This window comes from Pseudophryne corroboree, unplaced genomic scaffold (genome assembly GCF_028390025.1).
Source record: "Pseudophryne corroboree isolate aPseCor3 unplaced genomic scaffold, aPseCor3.hap2 scaffold_481, whole genome shotgun sequence".
Lineage (NCBI taxonomy): Eukaryota > Metazoa > Chordata > Amphibia > Anura > Myobatrachidae > Pseudophryne > Pseudophryne corroboree.
The window spans coordinates 403,093-422,718 of NW_026970093.1; the positions used below are offsets into that span (position 1 = coordinate 403,093).

Consider the following 19,626-nt stretch of genomic DNA (forward strand, 5'->3'; position numbering starts at 1 on the left):
TAAAGGAGATTCAACTGAGGCAGCACAAGGGAACTCTCATCTGGGGACAACAACTGCAGGGAGACCACATCTTTTCAGATGAACATGGGAGGGCGGAAGGCTGCCTAATACTGAAGCACCCCCAAACAACAAACCAAATGCAACAACTAGTGCAAGCATTCCTGGGGGAAGTTCTGCAGAAGACGGATTTGCATACGGTGATGTCATCCAAGCAGTGGGTCAAAGTTGACTGGAACCCTCATCTGCATATGAAAAGAGAAAAGGGGCATGCAGGGCATGGCGGCCTTTTGCAGTGCTTGGATGACCCCTAGTTCGCATTAAACACCCCCACCCTCCTTTGGTGTGGGGCTCATGTTGGCCATGCCCCATCCCCTGAAGCATTCAAGCTGATTTCTTGCAGCAGCTGGGCACTGTAACAGCTCCAGAGCTGTTCTGTAAGGCAAGTAAAAGGGTGTGGGCCCTGCAGCACCACCTGTTGTTCGCATTGTGCGTTGGAAGGCACAAAGTAAGCAGACGGGAGGAGAAGTCAGGATAGTGCACAAGGGTATAGAAGGGAGCGGTTGAAGAAAAGAGAAGTGGAAACAGACAGCAAACTAGGCTGGAGAGAGACCTGAGACAAAGAGATCTGAATTATACGAGAGCCGACCAGGGGAAACACAAATTATGCAGTCAAGTTTCCCACATTTGGGGAAATCGCAGGGGCAGCACACCCAGAGTGCAATGGGTGAGCCTTGCCCTGGGAGAAGCACCTTCATGATCATAGTATCTCACCTGGCAGGTAAGTAGGAGTTGGGCTAGAGCTGGGGAGGGTCGCTGTTCGGGCACCCCCCTGTCAAGTGAAAGAGATCCAACTGAGGCAGCACAAGGGAACTCTCGAAAGAAGAACAAGGCTAGAGGAAGATCTGAGACAAAGAAATCTGACTTTTACCAGAGCTGACCAGAGGAAAGCACAAACACAGTCCCCCACTACCACAAATAATGCAGTCGAGTTTCCCACATTTGGGAAAATCACAGGGGTCAGCATACCCAGAATGCAATGAATGAACCTCACCCTGGGAGAACAATCTTCATGACCATGGTATCTCCTATGCAAAATAAGTATGATTTGGGATAGGGCTGGTGAGGGCCGCTGCTCAGGCACATCTCTGTCAAGTAAAGGAGATTCAACTGAGGCAGCACAAGGGAACTCTCATCTGGGGACAACAACTGCAGGGAGACCACATCTTTTCAGATGAACATGGGAGGGCGGAAGGCTGCCTAATACTGAAGCACCATCAAATATCAAACCATATGCAACAACTAGTACAAGCACTCCTTGGGGAAGGTCTGCAGCAGACGGATTTGCATACGGTGATGTTATCCAAGCAGTGGGCCAAAGTTGACTGGAACCCTCATCTGCATATGAAAAGAGAAAAGGGGCATGCAGGGCATGGCGGCCTTTTGCAGTGCTTGGATGACCCCTAGTTCGCATTAAACACCCCCACCCTCCTTTGGTGTGGGGCTCATGTTGGCCATGCCCCATCCCCTGAAGCATTCAAGCTGATTTCTTGCAGCAGCTGGGCACTGTAACAGCTCCAGAGCTGTTCTGTAAGGCAAGTAAAAGGGTGTGGGCCCTGCAGCACCACCTGTTGTTCGCATTGTGCGTTGGAAGGCACAAATTAAGCAGACGGGAGGAGAAGTCAGGATAGTGCGCAAGGGCATACTTTTCTCTTAGTCCGGGGGCAAGGCTTCAAAATGGGGTCTGCAACGGAGGAGACACAGGGGGCGTGGTCACAGCAGCTTTTCTCTACAGCCTGCACCAGCAGGAGCCTACACCATTTTTTATGATCACGCTGAACTGCAGTGCGACTGCAATTACAGCATGGTCAAGAAGGGAGGCGTCATGCTGGGTGGCCATGCCCTGTCACTGTGCAGGAGCCAGCACAGCTCACACACTAGTCCCCGGGTGCAGCCCCCAACCCCCGGGACACCCGGAGCAACAAAATGTAGATTCAGGCCACCAGGCCACGCCCCTACCTATGAAACCATGCCTCCTTTTTACCATTGCGCTGTTTATCTGCGCGCACTGCATTACAATCTCCCTCGCCACCTTTCTGGGTGTCACCAGTGATAGTGACACCTCTGCCATGCTTGTAGCAGCTGGTCCTAAGATCTACGCCTCAAGCCCTGAGTGTTTGCCCTTGTGACTTGTTGATCATCATAGCGAAGCAGATGCTTACAGAAAACTGCAGGGGCTTAGATTGAAAATAAAAAAATTGATGGGTATAAGGTAGAGAGGAGCGGGTTCGGTTCTCCGAGAACCAAATTCCCCACGAACTCCACGTGGTTTACACTGGTCCGAGGCAGGCTCGGTTGTTCCCGCCTGACTCGGAAAACCTGAACAAGGGAAAATGTCATCATCCCGCTGTCGGATTCTTGCGAGATTCGGATTCCATATAAAGAGCTGCGCGTTGCTGCCATTTTTACTCGTGCATTGAAGAGAGAGCGGAGAGGACGTGGCTATGTTCTCTCAGTGGAAATCTCAATATCAGTGCTCAGTATCAGTGGTTACTTATTGCTGCTCAGTAATACTAGTAGTGTGTCTCTCCTGCTCAGTGTCAGTTCTCAGTAGTATCCTCATCAGTGCTCAGTATCACTGCTCATTGTCTTGTGCTGCATTGTGGTGCTCAGCATACTACAGTACATTACTAATAGTCCAGTGCTGCATCTTGCTGCTCAGTGTCAGTTCTAGTATCCTCATCAGTGCTCACTATCACTGCTCATTGCATTGTGGTGTTCTGTATACTACAGTAACATAGTAATATAGTATATATAGAGGAGCGGGTTCGGTTCTCCGAGAACCGAATTCCCGACGAACTCCACGTGGTTTACACTGGTCCGTGGCAGGCTCGGTTGTTCCCGCCTGACTCGGAAAACCTGAACAAGGGAAAATGTCATCATCCCGCTGTCGGATTCTCGCGAGATTCGGATTCCATATAAAGAGCTGCGCGTTGCCGCCATTTTTACTCGTGCATTGAAGAGAGAGCGGAGAGGACGTGGCTATGTTCTCTCAGTGGAAATCTCAATATCAGTGCCCAGTATCAGTGGTTACTTATTGCTGCTCAGTAATACTAGTAGTGTGTCTCTCCTGCTCAGTGTCAGTTCTCAGTAGTATCCTCATCAGTGCTCAGTATCACTGCTCATTGTCTTGTGCTGCATTGTGGTGCTCAGCATACAACAGTACATTACTAATAGTCCAGTGCTGCATCTTGCTGCTCATGTTGGCTATGCCCCAGCCCCTGAAGCATTCAAGCTGATTTCTTGCAGCAGCTGGGCACTGTAACAGCTCCAGAGCTGCTCTGTAAGGCAAGTAAAAGGGTGTTGGCCCTGCAGCACTACCTGTAGTTTGCATTGTGCGTTGGAAGGCACAAAGTAAGCAGACAGGAGAAGTCAGGAGAGTGCACAAGGGCATAGAAGGCAGGGGCTCAAGAAAAGAGAAGTGGAAACAGACAGCAAACTAGGCTGGAGAGAGACCTGAGACAAAGAGATCTGAATTATACGAGTAGCCGACCAGAGGAAACACAAATTATGCAGTCAAGTGTCCCACATTTGGGGAAATCGTAGGAGCAGCACACCCAGAGTGCAATGGGTGAGCCTTGCCCTGGTAGAAGCACCTTCCTGATCATAGTATCTCACTTGGCAGGTAAGTAGGAGTTGGGCTTGAGCTGGGGAGGGTCGCTGCTCGGGCACCCCCCTGTCAAGTGAAGGAGATCCAACTGAGGCAGCACAAGGAAACTCTCAAAAAAAGAACAAGGCTAGAGGAAGATCTGAGACAAAGAAATCTGACTTTTACCAGAGCTGACCAGAGGAAAGCACAAACACAGTCCCCCACTACCACAAATAATGCAGTCGAGTTTCCCACATTTGGGGAAATCACAGGGGTCAGCATACCCAGAATGCAATGAATGAACCTCACCCTGGGAGAACAATCTTCATGACCATGGTATCTCCTATGCAAAATAAGTATGATTTGGGATAGGGCTGGGGAGGGCCGCTGCTCAGGCACATCTCTTTCAAGTAAAGGAGATTCAACTGAGGCAGCACAAGGGTACTCTCATCTGGGGACAACAACTGCAGGGAGAACACATATTTTCAGATGAACATGGGAGAGCTGAAGGCTGCCTAATACTGAAGCACCCCAAACAACAAACCAAATGCAACAACTAGTACAAGCATTCCTGGGGGAAGGTCTGCAGAAGACGGATTTGCATACGGTGATGTCATCCAAGCAGTGGGCCAAAGTTGGCTGGAACCCTCATCTGCATATGAAAAGAGAAAAGGGGTATGCAGGGCATGGCGGCCTTTTGCGGCGCTTGGATGACCCTTAGTTCGCATTAAACACCTCCACCCTCCGTCGGTGTGGGGCTCATGTTGGCTATGCCCCAGCCCCTGAAGCATTCAAGCTGATTTCTTGCAGCAGCTGGGCACTGTAACAGCTCCAGAGCTGCTCTGAAAGGCAAGTAAAAGGGTGTGGGCCCTGCAGCACTACCTGTAGTTTGCATTGTGCGTTGGAAGGCACAAAGTAAGCAGACAGGAGAAGTCAGGAGAGTGCACAAGGGCATAGAAGGCAGCGGCTCAAGAAAAGAGAAGTGGAAACAGACAGCAAACTAGGCTGGAGAGAGACCTGAGACAAAGAGATCTGAATTATACGAGTAGCCGACTAGAGGAAACACAAATTATGCAGTCAAGTGTCCCACATTTGGGGAAATCGTAGGAGCAGCACACCCAGAGTGCAATGGGTGAGCCTTGCCCTGGGAGAAGCACCTTCCTGATCATAGTATCTCACCTGGCAGGTAAGTAGGAGTTGGGCTAGAGATGGGGAGGGTCGCTGCTCGGGCACCCCCCTGTCAAGTGAAGTTCTGCAGAAGACGGATTTGCATACGGTGATGTCATCCAAGCAGTGGGTCAAAGTTGGCTTCAACCCTCATCTGCATATGAAAAGAGAAAAGGGGCGTGCAGGGCATGGCGGCCTTTTGCGGTGCTTGGATGACCCCTAGTTCGCATTAAACACCTCCACCCTCCTTTGGTGTGGGGCTCATGTTGGCCATGCCCCATCCCCTGAAGATGAACATGGGAGGGCAGAAGGCTGCCTAATACTGAAGCACCCCCAAACAACAAACCAAATGCAACAACTAGTGCAAGCATTCCTGGGGGAAGGCCTGCCGCAGATGGATTTGCATATGGTGATGTCATCCAAGCAGTGGGTCAAAGTTGGCTTCAACCCTCGTCTGCATATGAAAAGAGAAAAGGGGCGTGCAGGGCATGGTGGCCTTTTGCGGCGCTTGGCTGACCCCTAGTTTGCATTAAACACCTCCACCCTCCTTTGGTGTGGGGCTCATGTTGGCTATGCCCCAGCCCCTGAAGCATTCAAGCTGATTTCTTGCAGCAGCTGGGCACTGTAACAGCTCCAGAGCTGCTCTGTAAGGCAAGTAAAAGGGTGTGGGCCCTGCAGCACTACCTGTAGTTTGCATTGTGCATTGGAAGGCACAAAGTAAGCAGACGGGAGGAGAAGTCAGGATAGTGCACAAGGGTATAGAAGGGAGCGGCTGAAGAAAAGAGAAGTGGAAACAGACAGCAAACTAGGCTGGAGAGAGACCTGAGACAAAGAGATCTGAATTATACGAGAGCCGACGAGGGGAAACACAAATTATGCAGTCAAGTTTCCCACATTTGGGGAAATCGCAGGAGCAGCACACCCAGAGTGCAATGGTTGAGCCTTGCCCTGGGAGAAGCACCTTCATGATCATAGTATCTCACCTGGCAGGTAAGTAGGAGTTGGGCTAGAGCTGGGGAGGGTCGCTGCTCGGGTTCCCCCCTGTGAAGTGAAGGAGATCCAACTGAGGCAGCACCAGGGAACTCTCGAAAGAAGAACAAGGCTAGAGGAAGATCTGAGACAAAGAAATCTGACTTTTACCAGAGCTGACCAGAGGAAAGCACAAACACAGTCCCCCACTACCACAAATAATGCAGTCGAGTTTCCCACATTTGGGAAAATCACAGGGGTCAGCATACCCAGAATGCAATGAATGAACCTCACCCTGGGAGAACAATCTTCATGACCATGGTATCTCCTATGCAAAATAAGTATGATTTGGGATAGGGCTGGTGAGGGCAGCTGCTCAGGCACATCTCTGTCAAGTAAAGGAGATTCAACTGAGGCAGCACAAGTGAACTCTCATCTGGGGACAACAACTGCAGGGAGACCACATCTTTTCAGATGAACATGGGAGGGCGGAAGGCTGCCTAATACTGAAGCACCATCAAATATCAAACCATATGCAACAACTAGTACAAGCACTCCTGGGGGAAGGTCTGCAGCAGACGGATTTGCATACGGTGATGTTATCCAAGCAGTGGGCCAAAGTTGACTGGAACCCTCATCTGCATATGAAAAGAGAAAAGGGGCATGCAGGGCATGGCGGCCTTTTGCAGTGCTTGGATGACCCCTAGTTCGCATTAAACACCTCCCCCCTCCTTTGGTGTGGGGCTCATGTTGGCCATGCCCCATCCCCTGAAGCATTCAAGCTGATTTCTTGCAGCAGCTGGGCACTGTAACAGCTCCAGAGCTGCTCTGTAAGGCAAGTAAAAGGGTGTGGGCCCTGCAGCACTACCTGTAGTTTGCATTGTGCATTGGAAGGCACAAAGTAAGCAGACGGGAGGAGAAGTCAGGATAGTGCACAAGGGTATAGAAGGGAGCGGCTGAAGAAAAGAGAAGTGGAAACAGACAGCAAACTAGGCTGGAGAGAGACCTGAGACAAATAGATCTGAATTATACGAGAGCCGACCAGGGGAAACACAAATTATGCAGTCAAGTTTCCCACATTTGGGGAAATCGCAGGGGCAGCACACCCAGAGTGCAATGGGTGAGCCTTGCCCTGGGAGAAGCACCTTCATGATCATAGTATCTCACCTGGCAGGTAAGTAGGAGTTGGGCTAGAGCTTAGGAGGGTCGCTGCTCGGGTACCCCCCTGTCAAGTGAAGGAGATCCAACTGAGGCAGCACAATGGAACTCTCGAAAGAAGAACAAGGCTAGAGGAAAATCTGAGACAAAGAAATCTGACTTTTACCAGAGCTGACCAGAGGAAAGCACAAACACAGTCCCCCACTACCACAAATAATGCAGTCAAGTTTCCCACATTTGGGGAAATCACAGGGGTCAGCATACCCAAAATGCAATGAATGAACCTCACCCTGGGAGAACAATCTTCATGACCATGGTATCTCCTATGCAAAATAAGTATGATTTGGAATAGGGCTGGGGAGGGCCGCTGCTCATGCACATCTCTGTCAAGTAAAGGAGATTCAACTGAGGCAGCACAAGGGAACTCTCATCTGGGGACAACAACTGCAGGGAGACCACATCTTTTCAGATGAACATGGGAGGGCGGAAGGCTGCCTAATACTGAAGCACCATCAAATATCAAACCATATGCAACAACTAGTACAAGCACTCCTGGGGGAAGGTCTGCAGCAGACGGATTTGCATACGGTGATGTTATCCAAGCAGTGGGCCAAAGTTGACTGGAACCCTCATCTGCATATGAAAAGAGAAAAGGGGCATGCAGGGCATGGCGGCCTTTTGCAGTGCTTGGATGACCCCTAGTTCGCATTAAACACCTCCCCCCTCCTTTGGTGTGGGGCTCATGTTGGCCATGCCCCATCCCCTGAAGCATTCAAGCTGATTTCTTGCAGCAGCTGGGCACTGTAACAGCTCCAGAGCTGCTCTGTAAGGCAAGTAAAAGGGTGTGGGCCCTGCAGCACTACCTGTAGTTTGCATTGTGCATTGGAAGGCACAAAGTAAGCAGACGGGAGGAGAAGTCAGGATAGTGCACAAGGGTATAGAAGGGAGCGGCTGAAGAAAAGAGAAGTGGAAACAGACAGCAAACTAGGCTGGAGAGAGACCTGAGACAAAGAGATCTGAATTATACGAGAGCCGACCAGGGGAAACACAAATTATGCAGTCAAGTTTCCCACATTTGGGGAAATCGCAGGGGCAGCACACCCAGAGTGCAATGGGTGAGCCTTGCCCTGGGAGAAGCACCTTCATGATCATAGTATCTCACCTGGCAGGTAAGTAGGAGTTGGGCTAGAGCTGGGGAGGGTCGCTGTTCGGGCACCCCCCTGTCAAGTGAAAGAGATCCAACTGAGGCAGCACAAGGGAACTCTCGAAAGAAGAACAAGGCTAGAGGAAGATCTGAGACAAAGAAATCTGACTTTTACCAGAGCTGACCAGAGGAAAGCACAAACACAGTCCCCCACTACCACAAATAATGCAGTCGAGTTTCCCACATTTGGGAAAATCACAGGGGTCAGCATACCCAGAATGCAATGAATGAACCTCACCCTGGGAGAACAATCTTCATGACCATGGTATCTCCTATGCAAAATAAGTATGATTTGGGATAGGGCTGGTGAGGGCCGCTGCTCAGGCACATCTCTGTCAAGTAAAGGAGATTCAACTGAGGCAGCACAAGGGAACTCTCATCTGGGGACAACAACTGCAGGGAGACCACATCTTTTCAGATGAACATGGGAGGGCGGAAGGCTGCCTAATACTGAAGCACCATCAAATATCAAACCATATGCAACAACTAGTACAAGCACTCCTTGGGGAAGGTCTGCAGCAGACGGATTTGCATACGGTGATGTTATCCAAGCAGTGGGCCAAAGTTGACTGGAACCCTCATCTGCATATGAAAAGAGAAAAGGGGCATGCAGGGCATGGCGGCCTTTTGCAGTGCTTGGATGACCCCTAGTTCGCATTAAACACCCCCACCCTCCTTTGGTGTGGGGCTCATGTTGGCCATGCCCCATCCCCTGAAGCATTCAAGCTGATTTCTTGCAGCAGCTGGGCACTGTAACAGCTCCAGAGCTGTTCTGTAAGGCAAGTAAAAGGGTGTGGGCCCTGCAGCACCACCTGTTGTTCGCATTGTGCGTTGGAAGGCACAAATTAAGCAGACGGGAGGAGAAGTCAGGATAGTGCGCAAGGGCATACTTTTCTCTTAGTCCGGGGGCAAGGCTTCAAAATGGGGTCTGCAACGGAGGAGACACAGGGGGCGTGGTCACAGCAGCTTTTCTCTACAGCCTGCACCAGCAGGAGCCTACACCATTTTTTATGATCACGCTGAACTGCAGTGCGACTGCAATTACAGCATGGTCAAGAAGGGAGGCGTCATGCTGGGTGGCCATGCCCTGTCACTGTGCAGGAGCCAGCACAGCTCACACACTAGTCCCCGGGTGCAGCCCCCAACCCCCGGGACACCCGGAGCAACAAAATGTAGATTCAGGCCACCAGGCCACGCCCCTACCTATGAAACCATGCCTCCTTTTTACCATTGCGCTGTTTATCTGCGCGCACTGCATTACAATCTCCCTCGCCACCTTTCTGGGTGTCACCAGTGATAGTGACACCTCTGCCATGCTTGTAGCAGCTGGTCCTAAGATCTACGCCTCAAGCCCTGAGTGTTTGCCCTTGTGACTTGTTGATCATCATAGCGAAGCAGATGCTTACAGAAAACTGCAGGGGCTTAGATTGAAAATAAAAACATTGATGGGTATAAGGTAGAGAGGAGCGGGTTCGGTTCTCCGAGAACCGAATTCCCCACGAACTCCACGTGGTTTACACTGGTCCGAGGCAGGCTCGGTTGTTCCCGCCTGACTCGGAAAACCTGAACAAGGGAAAATGTCATCATCCCGCTGTCGGATTCTTGCGAGATTCGGATTCCATATAAAGAGCTGCGCGTTGCTGCCATTTTTACTCGTGCATTGAAGAGAGAGCGGAGAGGACGTGGCTATGTTCTCTCAGTGGAAATCTCAATATCAGTGCTCAGTATCAGTGGTTACTTATTGCTGCTCAGTAATACTAGTAGTGTGTCTCTCCTGCTCAGTGTCAGTTCTCAGTAGTATCCTCATCAGTGCTCAGTATCACTGCTCATTGTCTTGTGCTGCATTGTGGTGCTCAGCATACTACAGTACATTACTAATAGTCCAGTGCTGCATCTTGCTGCTCAGTGTCAGTTCTAGTATCCTCATCAGTGCTCACTATCACTGCTCATTGCATTGTGGTGTTCTGTATACTACAGTAACATAGTAATATAGTATATATAGAGGAGCGGGTTCGGTTCTCCGAGAACCGAATTCCCGACGAACTCCACGTGGTTTACACTGGTCCGTGGCAGGCTCGGTTGTTCCCGCCTGACTCGGAAAACCTGAACAAGGGAAAATGTCATCATCCCGCTGTCGGATTCTCGCGAGATTCGGATTCCATATAAAGAGCTGCGCGTTGCCGCCATTTTTACTCGTGCATTGAAGAGAGAGCGGAGAGGACGTGGCTATGTTCTCTCAGTGGAAATCTCAATATCAGTGCCCAGTATCAGTGGTTACTTATTGCTGCTCAGTAATACTAGTAGTGTGTCTCTCCTGCTCAGTGTCAGTTCTCAGTAGTATCCTCATCAGTGCTCAGTATCACTGCTCATTGTCTTGTGCTGCATTGTGGTGCTCAGCATACAACAGTACATTACTAATAGTCCAGTGCTGCATCTTGCTGCTCATGTTGGCTATGCCCCAGCCCCTGAAGCATTCAAGCTGATTTCTTGCAGCAGCTGGGCACTGTAACAGCTCCAGAGCTGCTCTGTAAGGCAAGTAAAAGGGTGTTGGCCCTGCAGCACTACCTGTAGTTTGCATTGTGCGTTGGAAGGCACAAAGTAAGCAGACAGGAGAAGTCAGGAGAGTGCACAAGGGCATAGAAGGCAGGGGCTCAAGAAAAGAGAAGTGGAAACAGACAGCAAACTAGGCTGGAGAGAGACCTGAGACAAAGAGATCTGAATTATACGAGTAGCCGACCAGAGGAAACACAAATTATGCAGTCAAGTGTCCCACATTTGGGGAAATCGTAGGAGCAGCACACCCAGAGTGCAATGGGTGAGCCTTGCCCTGGTAGAAGCACCTTCCTGATCATAGTATCTCACTTGGCAGGTAAGTAGGAGTTGGGCTTGAGCTGGGGAGGGTCGCTGCTCGGGCACCCCCCTGTCAAGTGAAGGAGATCCAACTGAGGCAGCACAAGGAAACTCTCAAAAAAAGAACAAGGCTAGAGGAAGATCTGAGACAAAGAAATCTGACTTTTACCAGAGCTGACCAGAGGAAAGCACAAACACAGTCCCCCACTACCACAAATAATGCAGTCGAGTTTCCCACATTTGGGGAAATCACAGGGGTCAGCATACCCAGAATGCAATGAATGAACCTCACCCTGGGAGAACAATCTTCATGACCATGGTATCTCCTATGCAAAATAAGTATGATTTGGGATAGGGCTGGGGAGGGCCGCTGCTCAGGCACATCTCTTTCAAGTAAAGGAGATTCAACTGAGGCAGCACAAGGGTACTCTCATCTGGGGACAACAACTGCAGGGAGAACACATATTTTCAGATGAACATGGGAGAGCTGAAGGCTGCCTAATACTGAAGCACCCCAAACAACAAACCAAATGCAACAACTAGTACAAGCATTCCTGGGGGAAGGTCTGCAGAAGACGGATTTGCATACGGTGATGTCATCCAAGCAGTGGGCCAAAGTTGGCTGGAACCCTCATCTGCATATGAAAAGAGAAAAGGGGTATGCAGGGCATGGCGGCCTTTTGCGGCGCTTGGATGACCCTTAGTTCGCATTAAACACCTCCACCCTCCGTCGGTGTGGGGCTCATGTTGGCTATGCCCCAGCCCCTGAAGCATTCAAGCTGATTTCTTGCAGCAGCTGGGCACTGTAACAGCTCCAGAGCTGCTCTGAAAGGCAAGTAAAAGGGTGTGGGCCCTGCAGCACTACCTGTAGTTTGCATTGTGCGTTGGAAGGCACAAAGTAAGCAGACAGGAGAAGTCAGGAGAGTGCACAAGGGCATAGAAGGCAGCGGCTCAAGAAAAGAGAAGTGGAAACAGACAGCAAACTAGGCTGGAGAGAGACCTGAGACAAAGAGATCTGAATTATACGAGTAGCCGACTAGAGGAAACACAAATTATGCAGTCAAGTGTCCCACATTTGGGGAAATCGTAGGAGCAGCACACCCAGAGTGCAATGGGTGAGCCTTGCCCTGGGAGAAGCACCTTCCTGATCATAGTATCTCACCTGGCAGGTAAGTAGGAGTTGGGCTAGAGATGGGGAGGGTCGCTGCTCGGGCACCCCCCTGTCAAGTGAAGTTCTGCAGAAGACGGATTTGCATACGGTGATGTCATCCAAGCAGTGGGTCAAAGTTGGCTTCAACCCTCATCTGCATATGAAAAGAGAAAAGGGGCGTGCAGGGCATGGCGGCCTTTTGCGGTGCTTGGATGACCCCTAGTTCGCATTAAACACCTCCACCCTCCTTTGGTGTGGGGCTCATGTTGGCCATGCCCCATCCCCTGAAGATGAACATGGGAGGGCAGAAGGCTGCCTAATACTGAAGCACCCCCAAACAACAAACCAAATGCAACAACTAGTGCAAGCATTCCTGGGGGAAGGCCTGCCGCAGATGGATTTGCATATGGTGATGTCATCCAAGCAGTGGGTCAAAGTTGGCTTCAACCCTCGTCTGCATATGAAAAGAGAAAAGGGGCGTGCAGGGCATGGTGGCCTTTTGCGGCGCTTGGCTGACCCCTAGTTTGCATTAAACACCTCCACCCTCCTTTGGTGTGGGGCTCATGTTGGCTATGCCCCAGCCCCTGAAGCATTCAAGCTGATTTCTTGCAGCAGCTGGGCACTGTAACAGCTCCAGAGCTGCTCTGTAAGGCAAGTAAAAGGGTGTGGGCCCTGCAGCACTACCTGTAGTTTGCATTGTGCATTGGAAGGCACAAAGTAAGCAGACGGGAGGAGAAGTCAGGATAGTGCACAAGGGTATAGAAGGGAGCGGCTGAAGAAAAGAGAAGTGGAAACAGACAGCAAACTAGGCTGGAGAGAGACCTGAGACAAAGAGATCTGAATTATACGAGAGCCGACGAGGGGAAACACAAATTATGCAGTCAAGTTTCCCACATTTGGGGAAATCGCAGGAGCAGCACACCCAGAGTGCAATGGTTGAGCCTTGCCCTGGGAGAAGCACCTTCATGATCATAGTATCTCACCTGGCAGGTAAGTAGGAGTTGGGCTAGAGCTGGGGAGGGTCGCTGCTCGGGTTCCCCCCTGTGAAGTGAAGGAGATCCAACTGAGGCAGCACCAGGGAACTCTCGAAAGAAGAACAAGGCTAGAGGAAGATCTGAGACAAAGAAATCTGACTTTTACCAGAGCTGACCAGAGGAAAGCACAAACACAGTCCCCCACTACCACAAATAATGCAGTCGAGTTTCCCACATTTGGGAAAATCACAGGGGTCAGCATACCCAGAATGCAATGAATGAACCTCACCCTGGGAGAACAATCTTCATGACCATGGTATCTCCTATGCAAAATAAGTATGATTTGGGATAGGGCTGGTGAGGGCAGCTGCTCAGGCACATCTCTGTCAAGTAAAGGAGATTCAACTGAGGCAGCACAAGTGAACTCTCATCTGGGGACAACAACTGCAGGGAGACCACATCTTTTCAGATGAACATGGGAGGGCGGAAGGCTGCCTAATACTGAAGCACCATCAAATATCAAACCATATGCAACAACTAGTACAAGCACTCCTGGGGGAAGGTCTGCAGCAGACGGATTTGCATACGGTGATGTTATCCAAGCAGTGGGCCAAAGTTGACTGGAACCCTCATCTGCATATGAAAAGAGAAAAGGGGCATGCAGGGCATGGCGGCCTTTTGCAGTGCTTGGATGACCCCTAGTTCGCATTAAACACCTCCCCCCTCCTTTGGTGTGGGGCTCATGTTGGCCATGCCCCATCCCCTGAAGCATTCAAGCTGATTTCTTGCAGCAGCTGGGCACTGTAACAGCTCCAGAGCTGCTCTGTAAGGCAAGTAAAAGGGTGTGGGCCCTGCAGCACTACCTGTAGTTTGCATTGTGCATTGGAAGGCACAAAGTAAGCAGACGGGAGGAGAAGTCAGGATAGTGCACAAGGGTATAGAAGGGAGCGGCTGAAGAAAAGAGAAGTGGAAACAGACAGCAAACTAGGCTGGAGAGAGACCTGAGACAAATAGATCTGAATTATACGAGAGCCGACCAGGGGAAACACAAATTATGCAGTCAAGTTTCCCACATTTGGGGAAATCGCAGGGGCAGCACACCCAGAGTGCAATGGGTGAGCCTTGCCCTGGGAGAAGCACCTTCATGATCATAGTATCTCACCTGGCAGGTAAGTAGGAGTTGGGCTAGAGCTGGGGAGGGTCGCTGCTCGGGTACCCCCCTGTCAAGTGAAGGAGATCCAACTGAGGCAGCACAATGGAACTCTCGAAAGAAGAACAAGGCTAGAGGAAAATCTGAGACAAAGAAATCTGACTTTTACCAGAGCTGACCAGAGGAAAGCACAAACACAGTCCCCCACTACCACAAATAATGCAGTCAAGTTTCCCACATTTGGGGAAATCACAGGGGTCAGCATACCCAAAATGCAATGAATGAACCTCACCCTGGGAGAACAATCTTCATGACCATGGTATCTCCTATGCAAAATAAGTATGATTTGGAATAGGGCTGGGGAGGGCCGCTGCTCATGCACATCTCTGTCAAGTAAAGGAGATTCAACTGAGGCAGCACAAGGGAACTCTCATCTGGGGACAACAACTGCAGGGAGACCACATCTTTTCAGATGAACATGGGAGGGCGGAAGGCTGCCTAATACTGAAGCACCATCAAATATCAAACCATATGCAACAACTAGTACAAGCACTCCTGGGGGAAGGTCTGCAGCAGACGGATTTGCATACGGTGATGTTATCCAAGCAGTGGGCCAAAGTTGACTGGAACCCTCATCTGCATATGAAAAGAGAAAAGGGGCATGCAGGGCATGGCGGCCTTTTGCAGTGCTTGGATGACCCCTAGTTCGCATTAAACACCTCCCCCCTCCTTTGGTGTGGGGCTCATGTTGGCCATGCCCCATCCCCTGAAGCATTCAAGCTGATTTCTTGCAGCAGCTGGGCACTGTAACAGCTCCAGAGCTGCTCTGTAAGGCAAGTAAAAGGGTGTGGGCCCTGCAGCACTACCTGTAGTTTGCATTGTGCATTGGAAGGCACAAAGTAAGCAGACGGGAGGAGAAGTCAGGATAGTGCACAAGGGTATAGAAGGGAGCGGCTGAAGAAAAGAGAAGTGGAAACAGACAGCAAACTAGGCTGGAGAGAGACCTGAGACAAATAGATCTGAATTATACGAGAGCCGACCAGGGGAAACACAAATTATGCAGTCAAGTTTCCCACATTTGGGGAAATCGCAGGGGCAGCACACCCAGAGTGCAATGGGTGAGCCTTGCCCTGGGAGAAGCACCTTCATGATCATAGTATCTCACCTGGCAGGTAAGTAGGAGTTGGGCTAGAGCTGGGGAGGGTCGCTGCTCGGGTACCCCCCTGTCAAGTGAAGGAGATCCAACTGAGGCAGCACAATGGAACTCTCGAAAGAAGAACAAGGCTAGAGGAAAATCTGAGACAAAGAAATCTGACTTTTACCAGAGCTGACCAGAGGAAAGCACAAACACAGTCCCCCACTACCACAAATAATGCAGTCAAGTTTCCCACATTTGGGGAAATCACAGGGGTCAGCATACCCAAAATGCAATGAATGAACCTCACCCTGGGAGAACAATCTTCATGACCATGGTATCTCCTATGCAAAATAAGTATGATTTGGAATAGGGCTGGGGAGGGCCGCTGCTCATGCACATCTCTGTCAAGTAAAGGAGATTCAACTGAGGCAGCACAAGGGAACTCTCATCTGGGGACAACAACTGCAGGGAGAACACATATTTTCAGATGAACATGGGAGGGCAGAAGGCTGCCTAATACTGAAGCACCCCCAAACAACAAACCAAATGCAACAACTAGTGCAAGCATTCCTGGGGGAAGTTCTGCAGAAGACGGATTTGCATACGGTGATGTCATCCAAGCAGTGGGTCAAAGTTGGCTTCAACCCTCATCTGCATATGAAAAGAGAAAAGGGGCGTGCAGGGCATGGCGGCCTTTTGTGGTGCTTGGATGACCCCTAGTTCGCATTAAACACCTCCACCCTCCTTTGGTGTGGGGCTCATGTTGGCCATGCCCCATCCCCTGAAGCATTCAAGCTGATTTCTTGCAGCAGCTGGGCACTGTAACAGCTCCAGAGCTGCTCTGTAAGGCAAGTAAAAGGGTGTGGGCCCTGCAGCACTACCTGTAGTTTGCATTGTGCATTGGAAGGCACAAAGTAAGCAGACGGGAGGAGAAGTCAGGATAGTGCACAAGGGTATAGAAGGGAGCGGTTGAAGAAAAGAGAAGTGGAAACAGACAGCAAACTAGGCTGGAGAGAGACCTGAGACAAAGAGATCTGAATTATACGAGAGCCGACCAGGGGAAACACAAATTATGCAGTCAAGTTTCCCACATTTGGGGAAATCGCAGGGGCAGCACACCCAGAGTGCAATGGGTGAGCCTTGCCCTGGGAGAAGCACCTTCATGATCATAGTATCTCACCTGGCAGGTAAGTAGGAGTTGGGCTAGAGCTGGGGAGGGTCGCTGTTCGGGCACCCCCCTGTCAAGTGAAAGAGATCCAACTGAGGCAGCACAAGGGAACTCTCGAAAGAAGAACAAGGCTAGAGGAAGATCTGAGACAAAGAAATCTGACTTTTACCAGAGCTGACCAGAGGAAAGCACAAACACAGTCCCCCACTACCACAAATAATGCAGTCGAGTTTCCCACATTTGGGAAAATCACAGGGGTCAGCATACCCAGAATGCAATGAATGAACCTCACCCTGGGAGAACAATCTTCATGACCATGGTATCTCCTATGCAAAATAAGTATGATTTGGGATAGGGCTGGTGAGGGCCGCTGCTCAGGCACATCTCTGTCAAGTAAAGGAGATTCAACTGAGGCAGCACAAGGGAACTCTCATCTGGGGACAACAACTGCAGGGAGACCACATCTTTTCAGATGAACATGGGAGGGCGGAAGGCTGCCTAATACTGAAGCACCATCAAATATCAAACCATATGCAACAACTAGTACAAGCACTCCTTGGGGAAGGTCTGCAGCAGACGGATTTGCATACGGTGATGTTATCCAAGCAGTGGGCCAAAGTTGACTGGAACCCTCATCTGCATATGAAAAGAGAAAAGGGGCATGCAGGGCATGGCGGCCTTTTGCAGTGCTTGGATGACCCCTAGTTCGCATTAAACACCCCCACCCTCCTTTGGTGTGGGGCTCATGTTGGCCATGCCCCATCCCCTGAAGCATTCAAGCTGATTTCTTGCAGCAGCTGGGCACTGTAACAGCTCCAGAGCTGTTCTGTAAGGCAAGTAAAAGGGTGTGGGCCCTGCAGCACCACCTGTTGTTCGCATTGTGCGTTGGAAGGCACAAATTAAGCAGACGGGAGGAGAAGTCAGGATAGTGCGCAAGGGCATACTTTTCTCTTAGTCCGGGGGCAAGGCTTCAAAATGGGGTCTGCAACGGAGGAGACACAGGGGGCGTGGTCACAGCAGCTTTTCTCTACAGCCTGCACCAGCAGGAGCCTACACCATTTTTTATGATCACGCTGAACTGCAGTGCGACTGCAATTACAGCATGGTCAAGAAGGGAGGCGTCATGCTGGGTGGCCATGCCCTGTCACTGTGCAGGAGCCAGCACAGCTCACACACTAGTCCCCGGGTGCAGCCCCCAACCCCCGGGACACCCGGAGCAACAAAATGTAGATTCAGGCCACCAGGCCACGCCCCTACCTATGAAACCATGCCTCCTTTTTACCATTGCGCTGTTTATCTGCGCGCACTGCATTACAATCTCCCTCGCTACCTTTCTGGGTGTCACCAGTGATAGTGACACCTCTGCCATGCTTGTAGCAGCTGGTCCTAAGATCTACGCCTCAAGCCCTGAGTGTTTGCCCTTGTGACTTGTTGATCATCATAGCGAAGCAGATGCTTACAGAAAACTGCAGGGGCTTAGATTGAAAATAAAAACAATTGATGGGTATAAGGTAGAGAGGAGCGGGTTCGGTTCTCCGAGAACCGAATTCCCCACGAACTCCACGTGGTTTACATTGGTCCGAGGCAGGCTCGGTTGTTCCTGCCTGACTCGGAAAACCTGAACAAGGGAAAATGTCATCATCCCGCTGTCAGATTCTCGTGAGATTCGGATTCCATATAAAGAGCTGCGCGTTGCTGCCATTTTTACTCGTGCATTGAAGAGAGAGCGGAGAGGACGTGGCTATGTTCTCTCAGTGGAAATCTCAATATCAGTGCTCAGTATCAGTGGTTACTTATTGCTGCTCAGTAATACTAGTAGTGTGTCTCTCCTGCTCAGTGTCAGTTCTCAGTAGTATCCTCATCAGTGCTCAGTATCACTGCTCATTGTCTTGTGCTGCATTGTGGTGCTCAGCATACTACAGTACATTACTAATAGTCCAGTGCTGCATCTTGCTGCTCAGTGTCAGTTCTAGTATCCTCATCAGTGCTCACTATCACTGCTCATTGCATTGTGGTGTTCTGTATACTACAGTAACATAGTAATATAGTATATATAGAGGAGCGGGTTCGGTTCTCCGAGAACCGAATTCCCGACGAACTCCACGTGGTTTACACTGGTCCGTGGCAGGCTCGGTTGTTCCCGCCTGACTATGAAAACCTGAACAAGGGAAAATGTCATCATCCCGCTGTCAGATTCTCGCGAGATTCGGATTCCATATAAAGAGCTGCGCGTTGCCGCCATTTTTACTCGTGCATTGAAGAGAGAGCGGAGAGGACGTGGCTATGTTCTCTCAGTGGAAATCTCAATATCAGTGCCCAGTATCAGTGGTTACTTATTGCTGCTCAGTAATACTAGTAGTGTGTCTCTCCTGCTCAGTGTCAGTTCTCAGTAGTATCCTCATCAGTGCTCAGTATCACTGCTCATTGTCTTGTGCTGCATTGTGGTGCTCAGCATACAACAGTACATTACTAATAGTCCAGTGCTGCATCTTGCTGCTCATGTTGGCTATGCCCCAGCCCCTGAAGCATTCAAGCTGATTTCTTGCAGCAGCTGGGCACTGTAACAGCTCCAGAGCTGCTCTGTAAGGCAAGTAAAAGGGTGTTGGCCCTGCAGCACTACCTGTAGTTTGCATTGTGCGTTGGAAGGCACAAAGTAAGCAGACAGGAGAAGTCAGGAGAGTGCACAAGGGCATAGAAGGCAGGGGCTCAAGAAAAGAGAAGTGGAAACAGACAGCAAACTAGGCTGGAGAGAGACCTGAGACAAAGAGATCTGAATTATACGAGTAGCCGACCAGAGGAAACACAAATTATGCAGTCAAGTGTCCCACATTTGGGGAAATCGTAGGAGCAGCACACCCAGAGTGCAATGGGTGAGCCTTGCCCTGGTAGAAGCACCTTCCTGATCATAGTATCTCACTTGGCAGGTAAGTAGGAGTTGGGCTTGAGCTGGGGAGGGTCGCTGCTCGGGCACCCCCCTGTCAAGTGAAGGAGATCCAACTGAGGCAGCACAAGGAAACTCTCAAAAAAAGAACAAGGCTAGAGGAAGATCTGA

General features: G+C 50.4%; 21 non-coding genes and 2 pseudogenes across 21 annotated transcripts; all 23 read right to left on the reverse strand.

Annotated features, from left to right (window-relative positions):
- Window positions 1-623: 623 nt before the first annotated feature.
- Window positions 624-786, reverse strand: LOC135028960 (U1 spliceosomal RNA). The gene has a single exon (XR_010225183.1). It is a non-coding gene; the product is annotated as a U1 spliceosomal RNA (small nuclear RNA).
- A 152-nt stretch (window positions 787-938) lies between these two features.
- Window positions 939-1,102, reverse strand: LOC135029109 (U1 spliceosomal RNA). Its single transcript, XR_010225295.1, has one exon. It is a non-coding gene; the product is annotated as a U1 spliceosomal RNA (small nuclear RNA).
- Window positions 1,103-3,526: 2,424 nt separating this feature from the next.
- On the reverse strand, window positions 3,527-3,690 carry LOC135029124 (U1 spliceosomal RNA). The gene has a single exon (XR_010225307.1). It is a non-coding gene; the product is annotated as a U1 spliceosomal RNA (small nuclear RNA).
- Window positions 3,691-3,842: 152 nt separating this feature from the next.
- LOC135028927 (U1 spliceosomal RNA) lies at window positions 3,843-4,006 on the reverse strand. Its single transcript, XR_010225152.1, has one exon. It is a non-coding gene; the product is annotated as a U1 spliceosomal RNA (small nuclear RNA).
- Window positions 4,007-4,676: 670 nt separating this feature from the next.
- On the reverse strand, window positions 4,677-4,840 carry LOC135029066 (U1 spliceosomal RNA). The gene has a single exon (XR_010225275.1). It is a non-coding gene; the product is annotated as a U1 spliceosomal RNA (small nuclear RNA).
- An 835-nt stretch (window positions 4,841-5,675) lies between these two features.
- On the reverse strand, window positions 5,676-5,811 carry LOC135029079 (U1 spliceosomal RNA; annotated as a pseudogene).
- A 152-nt stretch (window positions 5,812-5,963) lies between these two features.
- LOC135029120 (U1 spliceosomal RNA) lies at window positions 5,964-6,127 on the reverse strand. Its single transcript, XR_010225304.1, has one exon. It is a non-coding gene; the product is annotated as a U1 spliceosomal RNA (small nuclear RNA).
- Window positions 6,128-6,801: 674 nt separating this feature from the next.
- LOC135028976 (U1 spliceosomal RNA) lies at window positions 6,802-6,964 on the reverse strand. Its single transcript, XR_010225199.1, has one exon. It is a non-coding gene; the product is annotated as a U1 spliceosomal RNA (small nuclear RNA).
- Window positions 6,965-7,116: 152 nt separating this feature from the next.
- LOC135028830 (U1 spliceosomal RNA) lies at window positions 7,117-7,280 on the reverse strand. The gene has a single exon (XR_010225057.1). It is a non-coding gene; the product is annotated as a U1 spliceosomal RNA (small nuclear RNA).
- A 674-nt stretch (window positions 7,281-7,954) lies between these two features.
- On the reverse strand, window positions 7,955-8,117 carry LOC135028962 (U1 spliceosomal RNA). Its single transcript, XR_010225185.1, has one exon. It is a non-coding gene; the product is annotated as a U1 spliceosomal RNA (small nuclear RNA).
- Window positions 8,118-8,269: 152 nt separating this feature from the next.
- On the reverse strand, window positions 8,270-8,433 carry LOC135029132 (U1 spliceosomal RNA). Its single transcript, XR_010225314.1, has one exon. It is a non-coding gene; the product is annotated as a U1 spliceosomal RNA (small nuclear RNA).
- Window positions 8,434-10,857: 2,424 nt separating this feature from the next.
- On the reverse strand, window positions 10,858-11,021 carry LOC135029125 (U1 spliceosomal RNA). The gene has a single exon (XR_010225308.1). It is a non-coding gene; the product is annotated as a U1 spliceosomal RNA (small nuclear RNA).
- Window positions 11,022-11,173: 152 nt separating this feature from the next.
- On the reverse strand, window positions 11,174-11,337 carry LOC135028939 (U1 spliceosomal RNA). Its single transcript, XR_010225163.1, has one exon. It is a non-coding gene; the product is annotated as a U1 spliceosomal RNA (small nuclear RNA).
- A 670-nt stretch (window positions 11,338-12,007) lies between these two features.
- LOC135029067 (U1 spliceosomal RNA) lies at window positions 12,008-12,171 on the reverse strand. Its single transcript, XR_010225276.1, has one exon. It is a non-coding gene; the product is annotated as a U1 spliceosomal RNA (small nuclear RNA).
- An 835-nt stretch (window positions 12,172-13,006) lies between these two features.
- Window positions 13,007-13,142, reverse strand: LOC135029080 (U1 spliceosomal RNA; annotated as a pseudogene).
- A 152-nt stretch (window positions 13,143-13,294) lies between these two features.
- On the reverse strand, window positions 13,295-13,458 carry LOC135029144 (U1 spliceosomal RNA). Its single transcript, XR_010225320.1, has one exon. It is a non-coding gene; the product is annotated as a U1 spliceosomal RNA (small nuclear RNA).
- A 674-nt stretch (window positions 13,459-14,132) lies between these two features.
- LOC135028978 (U1 spliceosomal RNA) lies at window positions 14,133-14,295 on the reverse strand. Its single transcript, XR_010225200.1, has one exon. It is a non-coding gene; the product is annotated as a U1 spliceosomal RNA (small nuclear RNA).
- Window positions 14,296-14,447: 152 nt separating this feature from the next.
- On the reverse strand, window positions 14,448-14,611 carry LOC135028831 (U1 spliceosomal RNA). The gene has a single exon (XR_010225058.1). It is a non-coding gene; the product is annotated as a U1 spliceosomal RNA (small nuclear RNA).
- A 674-nt stretch (window positions 14,612-15,285) lies between these two features.
- Window positions 15,286-15,448, reverse strand: LOC135028979 (U1 spliceosomal RNA). The gene has a single exon (XR_010225201.1). It is a non-coding gene; the product is annotated as a U1 spliceosomal RNA (small nuclear RNA).
- A 152-nt stretch (window positions 15,449-15,600) lies between these two features.
- On the reverse strand, window positions 15,601-15,764 carry LOC135028832 (U1 spliceosomal RNA). The gene has a single exon (XR_010225059.1). It is a non-coding gene; the product is annotated as a U1 spliceosomal RNA (small nuclear RNA).
- A 674-nt stretch (window positions 15,765-16,438) lies between these two features.
- On the reverse strand, window positions 16,439-16,601 carry LOC135028963 (U1 spliceosomal RNA). The gene has a single exon (XR_010225186.1). It is a non-coding gene; the product is annotated as a U1 spliceosomal RNA (small nuclear RNA).
- Window positions 16,602-16,753: 152 nt separating this feature from the next.
- Window positions 16,754-16,917, reverse strand: LOC135029155 (U1 spliceosomal RNA). The gene has a single exon (XR_010225329.1). It is a non-coding gene; the product is annotated as a U1 spliceosomal RNA (small nuclear RNA).
- A 2,425-nt stretch (window positions 16,918-19,342) lies between these two features.
- LOC135029126 (U1 spliceosomal RNA) lies at window positions 19,343-19,506 on the reverse strand. Its single transcript, XR_010225309.1, has one exon. It is a non-coding gene; the product is annotated as a U1 spliceosomal RNA (small nuclear RNA).
- Between the last annotated feature and the right edge of the window lie 120 nt (window positions 19,507-19,626).